Genomic DNA, 18,032 nt, shown 5'->3' on the forward strand with positions numbered 1-18,032 from the left:
GCTATGCAGAATCACTTGGATATGTATTCATGACATTCTAAAAAGATTCCAAAATGCCACTGGTCTTCAAATAAACAAATCAAAATCTATCCTCTTCCATAATGATGTCAATTTGGAAACAGTAGAATGGATATCTGTGTTGTTTGTGATAGGGACGCAGTCCATCAAGAATGGATTAAAATATATGGGATTTCAGCTAAAAGCAAAGGGATACACTAAAGTGGATTGGCAACGGATAATAGACAGGTACTATAAAAAGATATCAGGTTGGGAATATAAATGCCTATCATTGGCAGGAAGAATTGTTCTAACACAAGCAGTATTAACTCAACTTGTTGTATACTGGGCACACTTATTCTTCCTCCCTGCAAGTATCATCCAGAAAATGAACAAGATAACTGCAAACTTTATATGGGGCGGCAAATCAGAACAGAGAAAATATCACCTTGCTAGAATGGCAAAGATCTCTATGCCAAAGAGTTCAGGTGGATGGGGACTATTGGACTTGAGGACTTTTGGGAAGGCACTCTTGTGTAAATCACTGTGGAGAGGGATTTATGGAGAGGGTCCCTGGAGCATCACAATAAAGAAGAAATATATGGGCGGCAAAGATATTGCACACTGGTACAGATTAGGGAGGATCGGAGCCACGTATGGGTCAGCAATATGGTTAAGCTTTCGCAAGATTGAACATTATTTTCTAAGGAATTTGGTATGGAGCTTCCAATCTGGTAGCAGGATTCTCATTGGAATAGACCCTTTCATGTGCGGACGAGAGAAGATAACTCTACCTGAAAGACTCCTAAATTTCTTCCATAGGAAAGGTTTTTTCACCTGGGATAAACTCATAGCAGTATGGCAGGGCCCTATCCCTCTTTGGAAAGAGGCTGACAGTCTGGGGATGTCTGAGTCTTTGGCAAGGCAATGGAACATAATCAGAGATGGCTTGAGAAGCTGTGGTATACATCGTTCTAAGCTAGAAGATGTTCTTATCTGGAAAGTGCCAAAAGCAAGTGCTCAAGTACGTGTAAAAGACATTTACACTAACTTGATTGGATTAAAGATTGCTCATACCAGCCCAAATTTTCCACCAATTTTTTGGAAATATGGATGTCATCCCAAATTAATATATTTCTCATGGTTGGTCTTCTATAATAAAAACCCGTCTTGGGAAAATTTAAAAAAAAGAAATTGGCACGGGCCGGGCTTTTGCTTAATGTGCGAATCAGCTGAGGAAAGAAACTATCACATGTTCTTCCACTACCAAAAAACTTCACAATTATGGCATGATCTGGCAGTATTATTCGGTTTCCCTCTTGTGTCTCATGCATCCACACAAGAAGCTTTCAATTGGTGGAGTGGGCAGAAAGATGCGTGGAGACCAATAATTATCATAGTTCTTTGGTGTGCATGGAAGTGGAGAAACAACGTAATTTTCAAAGCCAGGAAAGAGCCTCTAAAGGCAATTCTACAAAATATTGTATCCTTCTATGATTCCTTGTCGAAAAAGCAACACAAACGAAAGAATGCCAATCGAAAACAACAACAAGATAATCACTCAAGGATCCCAAGAGCGTTCTTTGATGGTGCGGCTCAGCAAAATTCTTGTGGCTGCGGGGTACATATCATAATGGACGAGAACCTTCAATATCTCATTTCATGGAATGGGGGAAAGGGCTCTAACTGCATCGTTGAGGCGATGGCTCTAGCGGGTCTTCTTGCCTTCTGCCTCTTTTTTTATATTCAATTTGTTACAATTTTTGGGGACTCCAAAATCATGGTTGATCATGTTCTGGGAAAATGCCACATCAAAAACCCACACCTTGCAGGTTGGATGGACAAAATCATGTATTTATGGGGAATCGTGAAAGGATGCACCATTCAACACATTTGTAGATCCCAGAACCAGCAAGCAGACATCTTATCAAAGGAAGGTCTTCTATCAGAAATAGGTACCTGGAACATGAAGGTAATATATGACGAGAAATCCTTCTCCATCCAGGATTTCTCCATCCCTGGTACTTAATTCACTTTTTGCTTCTCTCCAGGTATGCACTGTTTTTTTGTCCTTTTGCTTTATCTCGCCAAATATGTATGGTTTATGAATCGTCGAGCTATCTCTGTAACAAGTTTATTCTTCAGAAAATCTCATGTGCTGTGTAAAAAGTCTTGTATATGTCAGTTGTGTGACAGCTCAAATCGCTTTCATTCTGGATGGACATCTCATCTAGTTTTGTTTTTGATACAGATTTCTCCAGCTTTTTAAAGCTTTATGATGTACTATCTGGTTTCTTTATATTGTCTCAATATAATACAATCATGCTTTTTTCATTATGAGAAAACATTTTTTCTTTAAGGATTTCTTTAGTTTATTTTTATTTCATTCTTTGTTTCATGCTTTGGGTTTTTTTGTAGTCTTTGGTTTCAACATTTACGTATTTCTTCTACTAAATATTATCCTTGTGTTTTATTTTGGTTTTTGTTATTTTCTTGAGATTATTTTGTACATTCTTTTAACCTGAGATTGATCCCTTTAATTTTGAGAAACACTGAAATAATGATAAGTAATCAAAGGACAGTAATTAATAGTTGCGGTGGGACATAGGTGCCTACTAAGAAATATAATGGTTATTTGACAGTAAAGGAAAGTGTGTATATATTATTTTCTTGAAACTCCATCCACTTCATGTTTATAAATTTACCATTATTATAATGGTATTTGGGAAATCTAAGTTAAAAAAAAATTGAGTATATAATTAGAATGAAATAATAGGCATGAATTCTATTTTATTAAAGATGATACATATATAAATACAATATTTTGATTATTGGATTCAACTTTCAAGGTCTCTCAGACTTCTAGTAATTGTCCACATAACCCTAATGGGTTAGGTGTCTAACATTCCCCCCTGAATTCGAAGGGGCATACATAAGTCCAAGAAGAGAGCTAAAGTGCAAAAATGCATGGCAGCCAATAGCTGGATTTTCTATCTAAAATTGTGGTTTAAGAAATACAACAAACCAAATGAAGTGTGAGAACTCGTGGTCTCTAGTGGTGGTGGTTTAAGGCTTACCACCAACTTTGGAACTAAAGATGAAAGTAGTTCCTGGAACAATTCCAAATTTTCCTAGAAGTTGAAGTCTTTTACTGGTGGAAGTGCTCCTTTGTGATGTTTCAAAGATAACCACAAAATGTTGAAAATGGTGGTTTGAATTTGATTAGAAATTATTGGAACTTGGCTCCTACGCCTAACGGTTCCCAAAAAAATTTCAAATCTTGAAAGAAGCTACTGTATTCTATTGATAGGAAGTGCTCATATCTTATGAGTTAAAGAGAACTGCAAAGTAATTTTTGTTTGAAGATAACCAAAAAATGAATCATGCTCATAACTTTGAATCTGGCTACAACTCTTATTCTAATTTAGGCTTGAGGCTCTAGTTTTGTTTGTTGCTTAGGCTCTTTGAAACTGGTAGTTGACTATCAATTCCTCCTTGTCATAGGTGAGAAGAGATACCACTGTTTCTTAGGATTTCTTGTACATGCTTGATTGATAGGTCTTAAAAACTAGAATCCTCACTATCAATCCTCTCTTTTTCCATACAAAGTGAGAGGATGAGTATTTTTCTAGAATGTTCACATTAATGCAGATAAAAAAATTGTGATCATCCATGTCAGAAACTCAAGGAGGGTGCCAGATTATACCAAAAATGCACCCTTTTACAAAGAAATTTCACTATAAAACTTACAAAAATCACCATTTGCAAGTTACCATTGTTTTTAATTTTAAAGTTGAATAACTAACTTCTAAAAATGAAGGAAGAATTCCCAAATCCAACAAACACAAAAAAAAAAAGCATGAAAACAACTTCATTATTGTACTCATGGGAGTAATATCTCCATAAGAGGTAATGCACATTGTCACAATATAGAGATAAAAGACATAAATTATAGAGATGGTATGTGTTCCAACTACACAAACATTTCCAATCTCAAATCCTTTTGGAAAAGTTCCATATGCACTATCTTCTACCAAACCCATAGTAGAATCTAACACCAAAATGGGGTTAATTTCTTGAAGTATCAATATGTAGGATGCCTCAACTTTAAATAGTGCCTTCTTAATTTCATAAAGTTCATAACCTCTACCATTTGCATAACTACTAGCTTTTTTCTGGCATTTAATCATAAACCTTATAGAGAGTCAACACCATCTTAATTCTAAGATTTATACAATAATCAAGTAATTAGACTACCTTGGACTGGGCCTGAAAATGATCCCAAACTCAATTAGATCATAACAAGCTACACCAATATGTATTATCTCGATCGCACAATATACAAGGCCAAATGTCATGGGAAAAATGGATCCCTTACTTGCCCAACTTACATAGGCATCAATATTCGATATCACGTACTTTTTCAACTTCAAAATTTCTGTCACTAAAGGTTGTATGGAGTCAGTGTAGAAAATCAGTGTGAATAGGAGCCATAGTGATACCTCCTCTCATATGGAGAACATATAACAAAATAGTCCATTAACACTGGAAATAGTGCCAGAAATCAGTGTATTTGAGCATGTGAATTGGGTTTAATTGGCGGTGCAAAACCCAATGCTACAATGCATTTCAGTTGGGTAGTAGAAATAGCAGTGGAAATATCATTGGGTTTAGCACCAAAAACTATTTCTTCCATCGTTGCATCCATAATTTGTACTTCTAATTTTTCTCCCAATTCTGCTTCTCGTTTTGCTTCGAGTATGGCATAAAAAATAACTTGTTTTTTAGCTTCCTAATTTATGCCAAGTTATGCTTCCATTAGAATGTCATTTGTTGCTTTGTGCTTTGCTTCCAATATGGCATCACTTGTCACATATAGCTTTTGATGAGCCCTGTTATTGCAATAAGAATGTTGCAATTCCCAAGGCTACCAACTTTAATTATCAATCCGGGGTTCGTACAAACTTAAGAGGTTTCAACACTATATGTAACATGCAATGTGTCCTTTCATTGATCTAATGCAATGAAGTGAATATCATGAAATCAAAGCCTAACTGATTGCATAAATAGAAATGTTACTCTATTTGGAAGAAATGGAAATGGTGCTTTTCCTAGTTGCATAAATGTAAATATTAGGCTATTTGTAGAAATCTAAATTCTATGCTACTTGTAGGAATGTAAAAAATAGTAATTGCAAAATGTAAACGTTTCATTGAAAAGGAAACCTAACTTATGCAATGGAAATAACAGTGCTTGCAATTAAAACCCTAAAAGAAGCATGAATCCAAGAGAAACAATCCTAATCTACCTTTCATAGGTAAATGAGAATGAAATCAACCTTTAATCATTGTTTTCAAAGAGATTAGATTTAGTGACAAAGTTCAATAAGAATTTCTTGAGACAATTAAGAAAATCATCACTGTATCTTTAAATTCATAAATCTATCTACTAACCATAACTGCAGAGGTGAATTGCAATGGAGAAGAGACAAGGCCTTTTATATTACTCAATCATGGTTTTTTAGCCTAAGATTCATTATTGAAGGCTAGGAGGCAAAAATCAAGCTTCAAGGACAATTATGGTCAAGTTTGGAGGGATTTTACATGGAGCTATATGATTGCTACATGCTGCTACATGATTGCCCCATTTTGCTATAGGATTAGATCCGTGAGACTTCTGAGGGTGTAAAAGGTTATCTAAAGGTGGGAAATTGTATATGAAGGTATATGAGGCTTTTTACAATATTAACACCTCTCAGAGGTCCATCTTGCACAAAAACAAATGCACACAATATCCTTTAATGACCCAGATATGTACTTTCAATGGAAAAGTTTCGAGGGCATTTTATAGTGAGGAGAACGAGTTTGGTGATGGACAGAGAAATATAGGATGACAAATATAACCATGAAAATCATCAATAGCACCTTCACACCTCAAAAAGATCATGATTTTTTTACTTGCAAAGTCTAAGATACCCAATCTGCTAGGTCGTATGTCCTCCAATTTATGTGATTGAATGCCCAAGAAAATCCAATGAAAATGAGATGGGGTATTTTTTTTATTAATTAAGATGTCTTAAGACTCTAATCCAAGTGGAATCACTCAAAAATACCTTTTTTTAACATGTGCTAAAAAATAATAGAAAATTACTACTCCAAAAACAAGAAATTCAAGTTCATTGAGCTAGTTAACCTACCAAATGCCTAAGCTGATCAAATTAAAATTATATGGGGTGGATTTTATTATTAAATTGAATTTTTTATGAATCAATACAAGTGGAATCAACTCAAAATAAGATCATTAACACATTCTAAAAATTGACAGAAAATTAATACTATTTTGCTACAAGAGACTTCCAAAAATTCTAGATTTGTGAACTAGTAAACCAGTCCAAGTAGCTCAATGATGAATATGAATTTTCAAATTTATTCTAAGGGCACATCATGATTTTGACTCTATATATAACCTGCAAAAAAATCACTTCAATCATTTAAAAAAGATAACCTACAACAAATGAACGATGAATACTAAATGCATAAATAAGAGAAACAAGTGAAAAAGACATTCAAAGGAAATAAAGAAATTGTACAATAGGGATATGAGGCTCTGGGGATGGACACGCCCAAGGATACTCAAATTCCTATGAAGGAAAACAAGCTTTAGAAGCTAAAAATGGCACCAAACTTCATTGTTAGAGTCAATCTAAGTACATCCCTATGGGGAATGAACGTAGAACTGCTAAATAACAAGTTTTCTTCACAAGAAGACTAAAAAATACATGTCCCTACAGGAAAATTCAAATGGTACTTATACAAATTGACAGGGAAGAATCCTCCTTGAAAGAAGGCAACTTTCCCCTCCAAAATTCCTCAAAAAGTGGATTTGCTTCCCAACAGGAGGAATATTCATTTAATGACATGGAACACATTCCTAGGTTTTCTCAATAAGTGGAGCTCCAAAACTTGTCAATAATTCCATGATGTCCAGTACATTTACTATCCAATATTGTTCCATCCTGTAGTAGGGAGCAATTCCCTATATTATCTCATTCAAAATTTACTCAATATTCTCTCAATATTATGCAAAAATAAATGATATTAGGGAATATGCAATTATCTCTAAACCTTCCTCAGAACATTTAAATCTAAAAAAACATTATTAAGTATAGAAGGAGATATCCAATATAGCCTTTATGTGCCTAAGAAAGGTTATATGGGCCTTAATTTTGTGTCTAATTTGGAGGCCCATCAACTTTTCTTCCATTATGTCATCTTATTTAGCCTCTAATATGGCTTCCATTATAGTGTCTTTTGTTGCTTCTATTATTGCTTCCATTATTACTTCTTGGTTTGCTACCTGAATGGCTTCTTTGTTTGCTTCTTGGTGAATGATAAGTTTGGCTTCTTATATTTCTTCTATTATCACTTCTTTATTTGCTACCTAAATTGCTTTTGTTTTTTCTGGTCATGTAATGCCAAGTTTCGCTGCTAGTATTGCTTCTGTTAACACTTCTTTGTTTGATACCTAAATTGCTTCTCTTTTTGCTTCTTAGGTAACACCAAGTTTTGCTTCCAATATTGCTTCTGGTGTGCTCTAGTTTGGCTTCCATTGTTGCTTCCAAAATTGCTTCCTTGTTAGCCTCATTGTTTGCTTCCTTTTAGTTGCGAGTTCTGCTTCCTATTTAATGTCTGGGTTTTCTTATTTTTTAGGTCTATGGTTTGTAGAAATTCTATGCAGATTCAATATTGCTCATGTAATTTAGTAAAACATAAAACTTGAATCTACTCTACTCATCTCTGGAAATCAATTCACGATCGAGAAAGGAAATAATAAACATGTGACATGAATCAATACACAAACACATAGAATTATCTAGGGGAAATAAATTTCTCAAAACCCCTTCTTATATGTATTTCATTAATAAGAAAACAGAGAAGAAATACAATGCTTTCTCAAGCCTGAGCAACCTCTACACTAGTATAATCTATCTCACCGCTTCACAAGTTGAGTCTAGTCAATACTTAACCAAATTCTTTCCTTCCAAAGTCTCTATTTCCTTGCGCTATTAAAAAAGGAATTATCCCCTATTAATTAGGGAAATTACCCATCCAAAACTGCACAATCCATGTAGGCCCTTCTCTGACTCTGTGCACCACCTGTACTATTTGGAATTGTCTACAATTGATAGTACACTACCCTTGAAATCCAATCTCAACTGGGTAACTCGAGTTTCCTGCATGCATCAATTATTCTAGGTTGATTGATGAGTTAACTGGTTGATCATTGAGGTACACACCCCACTACTGGACCCTCCATTAGTTCTCTAACAGTTAGAACTAGTTAAACTCACAATAAATCAAATTAACTGAAGTAGATTACTGGAAATTAGCAATCAATCATACTAAACTGAAATCAAGTGTCTCCTACTCGAATTAATTGAGTTAAATGAGTGATAAGTGCCATGTTACCTCAATTAACTACCTCCAAGCAGTTTACTAAAATTGAAATTTGAATTTTAATCTAATTTGACCAAGACAAAGTCAAATCTAGATCTTCTTGTTGCATTTTCAACACTCCCTCTCAGAAAGAAAGGGATTATCTGATACCCCTATCTTACCTCTATGGAACTCAAATTTTCCATTTTAAAAATCCTTTATCAAAAAATCTACATCTTGTTCCTCTGTAGGAATGTACTCCAACAACATGATTCGCCTCTGCACACAATCTCGTAGATGGTGATATCCGATGTCGATATGCTTGGATCGATCACGAAACACAAGACTCTCAGAGATTTTAACACAAATTTAATTATCGCAATAAATAATTGTCAAATCCATCATCTAACCAAATAATCCAACAAGAATCTTTCTCATACAGATCACCTCACATGTTGCTTGACTTGCAGCCATGTACTCTGCTTTTGCTGAGATGAGTGCAACAGGTCTCTGCTTCCTGTTGTACCAAGAAACCATTGTTGACCCAACACTGAAAATTCCTCTTGATGTCACTCTTCTTGTCTAATGGACTCCTCTCCCAATATGCATTTGTGAAGCCTTTCATCTCCACTCCCTCTATCTATCTATACCAAAGACCAAATTGAGTGGTGCCTCTAAGGAATCTCAACACATGCTTTGTTGCCTTCCAATACAGTTTGGTTTTCTTAACCATTTCTTGACTAAGCTGGTTAAATGCATAAGACATGTTTGGTCATGTGTTCACCAAATACAAAAGTGAACCCATAAAATGCCTGTAAATGGTAGCCTCCACTTCCTCACCTGAAGTGGAATCCTCTTTCCTCCAACTGCCTGCTAGAGGAGTGTCAATGGGCTTGCTTCTCTCCATGCAGAACTTCTTCAATATCTCATTGGCATAATTTTCATGAGAGACAAAAAATTCCCTAAATCCTTTCCATACTTCCAAACCAAGGAAATAATGCATGAGCCCCATGTACTTCATCTCAAATTCTCTTACAAGATCCTTTGTGCAAGATTTTATCAAATTCTCATCACCAGTTAAAATTAAATCATCAACATATAATACTATAATAAATACTTTAACTTCAACAATAATATGATAAAGGTTTGCATCTGCTTAACTTTTGGTGAAACCCAACCTGGTAAGATAGTTGTCGATCCTCGTGTACCAAGCACAGGGTGCTTGTTTCAATCCATATAATGCTCACTTGAGTTTTCACACATGCGACTCTCTATCGAAGGTCTCAAAACCTTCTATTTGTTCAATGTACATATCTTCCTCAATAACTCCATTGAGGAATGCTATCTTTATATCCATTTGATGTATCTTCCATCCCACCTATGCTGTAAGTGCTAGAATTGGCCTAATAGAAGAGTACCTTGTTGCTGGAGCAAAAGTCTCTTCATAGTCAATTCCCTCCACCTAAGATAACCTCTTAGCCACAAATATTGCCTTGTGTTTCTCAATGTTTCCATATGCTACTTTATTTTCTTTGTAGATCCATCTCAAACACACCACTAATTTTTCCTTTGGTCTTGGGACCACTTCAAAAACACTGTTTCTGATAATGGAATCATATTCCTATACCATAGCATCAACCCATACCGGTTTCTCTACAACTTCCTCAAATGAGGATGGCTCAATCTCTACAAGATCATTGATCATAACCATGTATCCAGTGTAACCATCTGGTGACCTCCTCTTTGTAGGTTTTAACCCTATACAGAAAATACCTGCATACGAATTCTAAAACACAGAAAATAAACAATGAGAGAGAATAACACATAAAACACATGTACACAGATATTTCCCCTGGATCCCAAAACCGGGACTACCAACTCGATTTTTCCTTATGTTCCTTTCAATGTTACAATACATATTTATACATGGCGAAGCATCCAATACCATGGAACAAAAACCATCACGTCCAAAACCATGTGCAAAAAATCATGCACAAAACCATAGGTAGGTCCGCCCAACCTAATATAGGGTCCAAAAAAAAAACATTCCTGGGGCATTGCCTTGGACCCCATAGAGTGGGGTTACCTACACCATTGAAACCCCTAAGACTCCCCCCCACTACGCAATCAGCGCAACGAAAGGGGTGGGCTTCGCCCCCCTTCTAACCCCCCGGTTAACTACGTGTGCTAGTCGTGGAAAGAATATAACACAACCCAACATTCTCCCACTTGTTGTTTTCTTTCCACAGAGGGCCACAAGAGAGCTTAGTCATTTATCGAGCCCCGCAACACCCATTGTTTCTCTATACCAAGAGAACTTCTCAGAGCTCACATATTTTGTCAATGCATCTGCAGTATTCTTCAACGTGCCCACCTTTACCAGCAACACCTTTTTGTCTTCTATCATATCCCTCACAAAGTGATACTAAACATCAATGTGATTTGTCTTTGAATGAGATGCAAGGTTATTTTCCAAGAAAAATGCGCTTTGGCTGTCACGGTCTATCCTTATAACTCCCTATACTAACCCCATACTCGAACACAATCTCTGCAAACAAATTGCTTCCTTGCTTGCATGTGTGGCTACCATGTATTCTGCCTTTGTAGTTGATAGTGCCACTACAGATTGTTTCTTACTCATTCAACTGACTGCACCTCCAAATAGGTTAAACACATACCCACTTGTAGATCTTCTCTGATCCAGATCTCCAGCCCAGTCTGCATCAACAAAGCCACGAATATCCAACACTCTGTCCAATCTTGGTCTTCCTTTAAAACCCGCTTCACTGTTGTCCAGTGCTCCTTCCCTGGTTTTGACATAAACGTGCTCAATACTCCCACTACATGTGCAATGTCTGGTCTATTACAGACCATCGCATACATCAGGCTACTAACTGCACTTGCATATGGAACATGGGACATGTCCTCTTCCTCTTCTTGTGTCTTGGGACATTGTTCAGCAGATAACTTTACACCTACAAGAATAGGAACCTTCATTGGTTTACTATCCTGCATATTAAACCTTTGCAATATTGTCTCGACATACTTCCTCTGGTTTAACCAGAGCTTCCTCTTTGTCTGATCTCTTTTAATTTCCATGCCCAAAATATAGTTTGCAGCACCAAGATCTTTCGTGTCGAATTTAGAGGACAAATGGGTCTTCAAATCCTAGATAATTTCTTTGTCATTTCCAACCAGCAACATATCATCCACATACAAGACCAGATAAATAACACGGTCACCAATTAATTTAAAATACACACAGTGATCTGCTTTGCTTCTCGTGAAGCCAAGTCCCCATATAAATGTATCAAATTTCTAATACCACATCCTTGGTGACTGTTTTAACCCATACAGAGACTTCTTTAACTTTCATACTAGTTCTTTCTTACCCTTCACCGCAAAGCCTTCAGGTTGCTTCATGTAGATCTCCTCTTCTAGATCCCCATGTAGAAATGTTGTCTTCACATCCATATGTTCTACCTCAAAATGAAAAGCAGCAGCAACAGATAAAAGTAAACTAATAGAAGTTACCTTGGCAAGAGGAGAAAAAATATCACCAAAATCAATTCTTGGCACCTGGGAATCAAGCTTGCATCATCCTTCTCGAACACTATTTTTACACCTGCATCATCCAACTTGCTTATACAAAATAGACTTTTGGCGAATGAAGGAATATGCAGAACACCCGAAAGTGTTCTAACCCTTCCACCTTCCAACTTCAACTTTACTTTTCCACGACCAACAATTCTAGCCTTCCAGTCATCCCCCAAGAATACATAACCACCATAATATTTTTCATACTCGCAGAACCACTCTCTATGGGGAGTGAAGTGAAAGGATGCACCTGAGTCAATCAACCATGCCTCATTATCTACATGTGTACTCGAAGAAGCCAATACACATCCCCACCATCATCTGAGGTGGTTTTCGCCTCTATAGAAGGAGCATCATCAGATCCCTTTCCTTTTTCAGGAGCTTTAGATTTACAATCCCTTTTGTAGTGCCCTTCCTTTCTGCATTTCCAGCGAACCACCTTTACAGGTTTTCTTGGAGATTTAGATCTCCCTCTAGATTTGAATCTCCAACTTGATGACTTATTTTTGTTTCTTTTCTAGGACCATCATCGTACAGACAATGCATCACCATTCTGGATCTCCATATTTTTCCATCTCATCTCTTCTATCAGTAAGGATGAGACTATTTCATCAAACTACAAGACAATTGCATTCTTACCTATTGCAATAACCAGACTATCCCACGAATCTGGTAGAGAACACAACAAACTAATGCACTTATCTTCATCTAAAATTTTGATATCAGCAGACGATAACTGACTTAACACGGTATTAAACGCATTCAGATGCTCTGTCACCGAGTCTCCATCTTTCATCCTCAGGTTATATAGCTTTTTCCGTAGGAACATTTTATTCACCAAAGACTTAGATTGGTACAAAGTCCCTAACTTGTCCCACAAAGCCTTCGCCGTAGCTTACCCTGATACATTCAACAATACTGAATCTGAGACACATAATCGTATTGTGCTCTTTGCCTTCTGATCCAACTTCTTCCATTCTTCATTAGACACTCCTATTGGTTTAGTACCCAAATCTACCATGATGCATTAATCTGTATCCACCAATAGATCCTCCATCTTGAGTTTCCACAACTCAAAACTCTAACCATTAAATTTCTCGATCTCTATCTTTCCACTACTCACCATCTTCTTTCACCAACAGTATCGATCTCGTAGATCTCCCACTGAACAGGGTCTACCACAGGCCCGAGAAAAATCCCTCAATAACAAAGGCATCCCCTTGAAGCCAAAACAGCTTCGATACCAAATGTAGGGTTTAACCCTGTACAGAAATTACCTGCATATGAATTCTAAAACGCAGAAAATAAACAATGCGAGAGCATAACACATAAAACACATATACACAGAGATTTTCCCCTGGATCCCAAAACCGGGACTACCAGCTTGATTTTTCATTATGATCCTTTCAATGTTACAATACATATTTATACATGCCGAAGCATCCAATACCATGGACCGAAAACCATCGCGTCCAAAACCATATGCAAAGAATATAACACAACCCAACACTCTTCTTTTGTTGTGATGTGGGCACTCCCACATTCTCTCTAACATCATTCAATAATCTCTTAGCTTCCCTACTTAATTTCCTTCCATCTAAGAATGTCTTTGATTGAGTAGATGTCTCCACTCTCTACTCCTCTGCTTGTGGCTACTCCACAACTTCATGAGGTTATTCTTTTGGAGTTAAAATCTCCTCAATTGAATGAAAATAAATCTCCCTCTCAAGAGAACACCTCATTTCCTTCTCCTCATCAAACTTCACATCTCTACAAATAACTATCATCCTCAGAGATGGTAAGTACAAAAAATAGTGACGAGGTGTTTTTTGGTACCCCACAAATATGCTCAACTCTGCTATTGGCTCTATATTTTTCCTTGATTCCTTGGAAACATGATAGTAAACTAACTATCCGAATATCATGAAGCACGACACATCTATTTTCTTCCCTGAAAAAACATTCCTATGGTGTACTAATGCCAAGAATCTAATGAGGACTCCTATTTTGCAAATAGAATGTGGTGTTGCATGCCTCAACCAACAATTGTAGTTGTAGGCCTTGGTAATGAAACATATCCCTTGATACTTCCACAATATTTATGTTCTTCCTCTCAGCCACCCCATTCTACTATGGGTTGTGGGGTGTTGTCAATTCCTGTCGAATGCCTTCCTTTGCACATAAATTTTTAAACTCATTCGATAGATATTCACCTTCGTTATCGCTCCTGAGAGCCTTCACTTTCTTCCCCATCTCTTTCTCAACAAGTGCTTTAAATTCAAAAAACTTGGAGAATGTTTGATATTTCTTTCGCATGAAGAAGATCTATCACTTCAATGAAAAATCATCTACAAATATTATATAATACCTATGCTTGGTAGTGGAGTCCATCGAGAAAGTTCCACACCCATTAGAGTGAACTCTTCCGAGGACTACTTGCACTTTACTATGCCAATCATCGAAGGTGGAATTTTTTAACTTCCCCAAAGTACACCCTTTTCATGTATCTTTCTACTCTAGTGCTCCTTTAGGTAGTCATGTACAAATCTGCTACACGATCTTCAAAGCGACATGATGCAAATGACCAAGTCTTCCATGCCATAATTCATCGATATATCGGCTCTGCATATTATTTTCTTTTGTGCTCATTGCTGCACATTCTTCCAAATCTAATTTGTAGAGTATCTTCACACGAACCCCAATCCACTTCACTTTTCCAGTGGCGATGTGTCTAAGGAAATAGTTCCTTTTTCTAAAAGTCACATCGTAGCCACGATCTTCCAACATAGAAAATAAAATTACGAGATTCTTCTTTAGACACGTAACATACATGACATCTTTTAATTTGAGAGGGGAACCATAATCCCTCTAAAAATTAATTGTACCAATACTGGTCATGATATACATTCCATCATATCCCATCTCGATGTGCATCTAGAGATATTTCTCCTCTAGGTCACTGAAAATTATGGGTTTCCTGTCATATGGAATGAGGCTCCACTATCCAGATACCATACACTACCCATCACCATGCTCACCATACATGCAATGAGCATGAAATAAAGTTTGAACTATGAAGTCTGTTATCACTCTGAGATTTCTTTTGAAGTATGAATAAAGAAAAATTGAAGGTAACCACAAACCACTTTTAGAGATCAGGAACTAGCCTTCCTAATGCTCAGAGAGGGCTCTCTCTTTATAATTTAACTTTGTTTTAGTTAAGATTATTTTAGGCTAGTTATTGCTTGCACTTGGGTTTTTTATTTGAAAATTTGGTGGTGGGATCACTTTATTTAGATGAACAGAGGTTTGGCTTATACCATTGGGCTATGGAGTCGAATTTCTGACAAACAAGACTGGATTCAATTCTAAAAACAATGTCTATAGGGAAATATAGATAAGTTACTACAGAACTCAAAGGCTAAATGGTGAATGGCTTCAAATCAGATCCAGGGAGAAAGTAAGGGTTCCCTAGGCCGGACCTTGGAAAGAATGAAAGAAGTCAACCGGGATGGGAGAGCAATTAATGGTTCTCAAATCCAAGTATCATAGGAAAACATGTAAATGACTAACTGTGCAAAACAGAGTGTAATTAAACAAATTCTGAAGGATATTTCAGGTTAATTCATTTAGATTTTAGAACGCATTTAAGATTATGAAAACACATAAGGAAGGTAACAAAAACACACAAAGAAAGTACTTCACTGCAAATGGATCATCTCATGAATCATGTAGCAAAATTCTTTTATTACTTTCTCTAGTTTGTTGACTTGAAAAGAGTACAATAACCCTTAAGTTCAAGATCAAAATCACTCTACAAATGTAAAATAATCCACCATAATACTTCGATTTTTGAGGTATTTATACAAAAGGAATTACAAAATATCTGAAACTATATTCAAAACTAATCTAGGAAAAAAGAAATATCTTCTTGAAAGAAGATAGAGATGGCTATTGAACTGATTCATGTTGTCCCTTTTATTTTGGTTCTGATGGTTGTAGACTTTGATTTTTAGCCCTTTATGCTGCTAGGTTGTTTGGCTTTCACGCTGGATGATCTATTTTACTTTAACCTCTCACCTGATACTCTTTCATCTGATACACTTTAACCCTGCTGACCTGTCAATATCCTTTTACCCTGTTCTTTCACTTTTTGTTGTACATTTATGATTTACTATGTCTTTACTACAGTAAATCTATCACCCTTAAGTTCAATATCAAAATCACTCTACAAATGTAAAATAATCCACCATAATACTTTGATTTTTGAAGTATTTATACAAAAGGAATTACAAAATATCTGAAACTATATTCAGAACTAATCTAGGAAAAAAGAAATATCTTCTTGTAAGAAGATAGAGACAGCTATTGAACTGATTCATGTTGTCCCTTTTATTTTGGTTCTAATGGTTGTAGACTTTGATTTTTAGCCCTTTATGCTGCTAGGTTGTTTGGCTTTCAGGCTAGATGATCTATTTTACTTTAACCTCTCACCTGATACTCTTTCATCTGATACACTTTAACCCTGCTGACCTGTCAATATCCTTTTACCTTGTTCTTTCACTTTTTACAGTACATTTATAATTTACTATGTCTTTACTATAGTAAATCATTCAGTTTTTCCCATATTTCTTCATCTAGAAATTTGATATTGATCATTTTTCTGTATATTTCATCTTCCTCTGTATATTTGGAAAAAGTGGGCTTATTAATAAAAAGGTGGTTTACCTTATGCTGGAGGTAAAACAAGTTCTCAAATGTTTGGTACAAGACTTTTCTTCTTGGCATGCCCTTCATAGATGAAGTGATCACCTATTCTTTGGCCACTTCCCTGATCTTCTTGTTGTAATCTGCCTATGTCATTAACTTGTCATTTATAACTAAGGGATTAGGTAATCCTTTTTCTTTCAATAGCTCAAACTTAGCCATGAACCTGTCAACAACTAGCTACATATTCTGACACTTATCTTCTAAACTCATCATCAAGTTCCTCTTGGTGAGGACTCTCGTGACTTCCAAAATTGTACCTATCCTATCAGTATCTCAAGCTCTTGTAGTTCATATTTATTCTTGGAGTTGAGGAACTGGATGATTCTTGCAACTTCCTCTAGCATATCTCCAAGTTATGTTTTAACCCTTTCAATGGCTTCTGTTTCCTGCTTAACCAAATCAATCTTCTCAAATATGACCTGGATGGATGGCCAAATATCATTGACTGAGTCAATGATATTGGCCCACAGTTTCTCTTTAGCCTTTCTTATTGGTTTAGTCAAGGTCGGTTCTTTCTCTAGGCCTTTTATCCTTTCGTTCATCGTTGCAGCCTTTTTCTACTCTTCTTTATGCATAATTTGGGCAAATTTGTAATCTGTCTCAAGGCTGTTGTCTTTCTCCTTCAGTTTGTTCATCTCATTGGTCTGAATGGACATTTCTTCCATTGTTTTGACTAGCCTATTTTCTTCATCACCTATGGTACCTTTTGTTGTTGATGTTGTTGTTAATGTAGTCAAAGTTGTGGGAATGTATACTTGGGCAGATTGGATTCTCAAAGGTTTATATCATCAGCATGGTTAAGGAACCTATCCTTGGCCAAGCAGTGGATTCTCAGAAGGTGGCGTGGGGTGGTTGCATCTTTGATTTGGAAGTCTCTATCTGCCATTGCCAGGTGATCAATGTCTAAATGAGGGGTTGTCACTAATCTGACATCTAAAGAGGTCTAGGCACCAATTTCTGTAATAAACTGTGGAAATTTGGGTTATATGGCTATTGGAAGTGAATTTTTGACAATTCTGTAACAAGAGTAGGGTATCAGCAGTTTGTAGGTAGGGGTTTTGGTATTTTTAAGAGGGGGAATACTCTCAATTTAAAGGGAATTCAATTAAATTCATTCAATTATTTTATGAATTTAGTGTACATTTTTAAATGAGAGGGCCTTTCTAGTTTTTTGCTTAAATACTTGGAATCTATGGTCGAGGCTGCAAACTGGTTTTAAATGGAGGTTTGCAG

The sequence above is a fragment of the Pinus tabuliformis genome, chromosome 1_2 (assembly GCF_031772625.1).
Source record: "Pinus tabuliformis cultivar Carrire ecotype Pingquan chromosome 1_2, CPIR1, whole genome shotgun sequence".
Classification (NCBI taxonomy): Eukaryota; Viridiplantae; Streptophyta; class Pinopsida; order Pinales; family Pinaceae; genus Pinus; species Pinus tabuliformis.